Source organism: Kogia breviceps, chromosome 16 (assembly GCF_026419965.1).
Source record: "Kogia breviceps isolate mKogBre1 chromosome 16, mKogBre1 haplotype 1, whole genome shotgun sequence".
Lineage (NCBI taxonomy): Eukaryota > Metazoa > Chordata > Mammalia > Artiodactyla > Physeteridae > Kogia > Kogia breviceps.
Genome location: NC_081325.1, coordinates 11,364,796 through 11,368,705, shown reverse-complemented (window position 1 = coordinate 11,368,705; position 3,910 = coordinate 11,364,796).

Sequence of the window (3,910 nt, the reverse complement as noted above, 5' to 3'; positions counted from 1 at the left end):
TCTGCATCCTCACAGTGTCATTTGAGGCATTTCTGCCTCCTTGCACATTTAGATAACTGTAATGGGGTCAGCTCCAATCACAGGAACTCAAGTACCTTTCTTCCCCATCCAGCATATCCAGGACCTCTTAATTCCATTTTCCTATTAAACCTTGGGCCCCTAATGCCATGTAGTGACATAAGTGCACCACCTCTCAGAAAGAGGCTTTTTCGGTCCTGTGCCACAGTGGCTGCCTCACTGCCTCTGGCTCCGGGATTGCTTGGGCAGTGAAACTCACCCCCTAGAGAAGTTTCCTTCATTCCCAATTTGTTTTTGGCTGAAGATCCACCCGGAACAGATTCCTGCACTAAGTGATTTTGATGCTTCTGAAGCTTGTGTCCCTGGGGAAAACAGTTTTAAATGTCCCAGCATCTGAGTAGTTTTTTTGTTCAACTACATCTTTTTTCTGAAGTACTGAAACATACCACTGGTACTGAATTTCCCTCTGTTATTTCCCCACTCCTTTCAGGAAGGCTATTTGAGCTTAATGTCATCTACTTCTTAAAGTAGCCACTTTCCTTCTCTAATCCGTGTGGGAGCTAATGCTACTTGCTGAAACTTAGCGTCTCCCTTCATTTCATCTTTGCTTTCTGGTTCAGTTAGTTTTATAACTTCTCTGGATTCTTCTTCATCATCATCATCATAGAGAATAAATCAGCAAGTTCTGGATTCGTTGTTCAAATTTTGTCTACCTTACTCTTGATGAGATGAATAATCCCTGCCTAGAGATATTCTTCCACCAGACATTTAATCAAAGCCTGGACTTATTCTCTGATTCTCACATCTAGATTTCATCACATCTTCTCTCAACTTTCTTTTAGGATCTATTGACCAAGGTCATTAAGTTCCCTCAGGGCAAAGGTAATGCCTATTTCAACTGCAATGATGTGTCACATGGAAACTCAGCTGAAAAAATGCTTTGAATATTTCACATGGATTTCCTTCCTCAATTCTGCCCCAATTTTTTATAACCACTTGGTACAGCTGTCCCACTCTTTAAGGAGTGGTTCTCCAACTGCTCTGACTGGGGACCTATGGCTTTCAGAAGTCATCATCTCTCGGTGACTTGGCCTTTCTTGAAGGAATCAGATCTGCTATCTGCTGGATTTGTTTGGATCCCAGTCATCATTTCTGATCTTATAACAAAAATGTCTTTCCTTCTTTTAGAGCAGTTGGAATCTGGGTACTGCTTTTTCCCCCTTTTATATTGGTCTAACATCATCTTTAAGATGCTCTTTTCTTCTTTACTCTTCCTTAACATAAATGAATAAATTTTTAAAATCTCTTCCTCCAGCTTAATTGGCCTGTGCTCCTTTATTTTTTAAATATTTCACTGCTTCTGAGTTTGACAGTAAAACTGAAGTACACCTTTCAAACCACTAGTTTCTTCTTGTTTTCCTAAGCAAATGAATTTATTACTAGAGGCAAACAGTCCCAGGCACTGACCATTTTTGCTTCCTTTTACCTTTGGGTTTGTAATAATGTCACTTAGTTGAATTTCTATTTTAAGGGGATGGCATTATTTAATAAGGGCTCACATCTCTTGTTTGTTCATTAAGTCTAACACAAGAACAAGGGTGAAGCCACAATTTGGGTGTCAGATATCAAGCCAGGGTTATAACTTATAATAACATAGAGCCGATCTGAGATTCTATGATAGGACAGTGAGTCTTGAAAGTCAGAGGTTAGTCAGTCCCTCCAGAGTGCCCTCCTTGATCCTGAAAGAGGAATAGAACCTAGTATTTCCAATCTAGATTACCTAGATTACCTAGGCTTGGTACTAACCATATAAAGCTAGAGCATCTCTGGTGCTCTGTTCACATGCAGAATTCAGCTGCCTTGCAGTTGAAAAGTGGCAAATATTCTTCTGACAACCAATGGGTAAAACAGTTGTAAAACTCTTCTCCGCAATGGAATCTTTGTCTCAACAAGGAAAAGCAAGGCCTGTGCAGTAAACTAAAGCAATCTACCTGAAGCCCCCAACACAGCCAGAGGGTTGTCTTATTTTCTCACATTAATTGCATAAGTCATAAGTTACAGTCACCTGCTAAGCTCAAAACACCTCATAACAGCTAAAATTTTTCTCAGGTGACAGAAGTTCAAAGTCAAGTACAAAAGTGTAAAAACACATTTGGCCTAAAATAAGCCTCTATAAACCAGCAAGGTTTCTCCCACAAGCTAAAGTCCAAGACCCACAGTGTGGGCCCCGGATGCACAAAAAGCTTCTGCCCAAATTGTCCCCCTTGAGTTTTTCGTTTATTTTTCTTTCTCAATGTTGCTGGTGAATAAACAAAACTTGGGAATCTCTGAGAGCCCTTCCCCAATAAACAGCACCTTTAATATACACTCGGCTTATAAACAAGTTGAGAAGTACAACAAAACAGAAAAGTAGGAGGTCAAAATAATGCCTGTTACTGATAGAGGGCAGGCTGCAGGATATGGTTTGTTGGGGGGCAGGGGCGGGGGTACAGTGCTAGAGGTGGATAGGCCTCCCTGTAGGTAGGAAGTCTGACTAGTTAAGATTTATAACTTAGAACACACATGCTCATTCCAAACAGGAAGAAAGTTGGAGCTAAGGCAAGCAGGTTCATTTATTCTTCCCAAAGTTGACAATCAAAAAAGACTTGATCTCTCTAGGAGCTGGATGAATAAAGGATGGAGAGAGACCTACAATGACATTAAGAGATCTCACTTTTTAGGAAGTAAACATCAGAAATGGGAATTATTTCCAGCTAACAATGCTTGCAAACAAGGTTAAATTATTTGCTTACTGGTTTTTATACTGAGAACAACTTTTCTCAATATATTTGTGCAATTCTGATAGTATAATATTCTCATATTTAGTTTTCAGTACCACACGGCATTGCAATTTAATAAATCCCATTCGTGGAATATCAATGTTTCACAATATATTAATTCACTTTCATCAAATTTGATATCAGAAAGTCAATTTTAGAATTTAGTTTTCAACTTCACAATTTGGGGAATGTATTCATAGTTATGTCTGCTATTTAATGTCTGGAAATTGACTTCCCATAAGATTATAGGCCTGATGATTCACTGACAACTAATTTCCCAAAGACTTCAGTAGGAGCATATGTGTAATGGTTTAAGAATGACCTTACACAAAAGTATTCACCGTTTAGATGCACTGTATTATCAACTAAAGAATCCAATCTCTGCAAAACAGGAGATAGGGGGTGGGGAAAAATTAATAATAGATTTTCCCTTAGAAGACATGAGCAAAGTTGACTTCTTTCAACAATTCAAAAATCATTTTCATCTAACCTTTGTGTAAAGACAGGCTACGCCTATATTATTTTATGCACTCAACTGATCCAAGATATATCATTTATACACATTCTTTACCTTCTTTTAACAATGATTTATTTTCAATGTACAGGTCTTAAGCATTGTTTTTTAATATTACTAATTATTTTAGCATTTTTGATGTATTTGTATATTATTTAAACTTTATTTTCCAATAATTTACTTGTTTATATAAAAATACAATTAATTTGTGTATATTAACTTTATATCTTGCGAGCCTGCTAAATTCACTAATTTGTTAAAAGAATTTTTGTTTAGGATTTTTCAGGTAAATAATTTCACCTGCTAAAAAATAAATTTTCCTCCATCCTTTGGTTTCCTTATGCCTGTTATGCATTTTTCTTGCCTTATTAAACTGGCTAGTTAATGATATACATGCTAACAGGCGGGGAGAAAATGTACTTAACTTTGAAATGCAGCAAAACCATAAGATGACTAAAGAATGGAGTGATGGATAGACATGTGATGAAGCAAATACAGTTAAATGTTCACTGTAAAATACCAGTATGAATGTTCATTGTCACTTTTTTTTCAGTTTTCT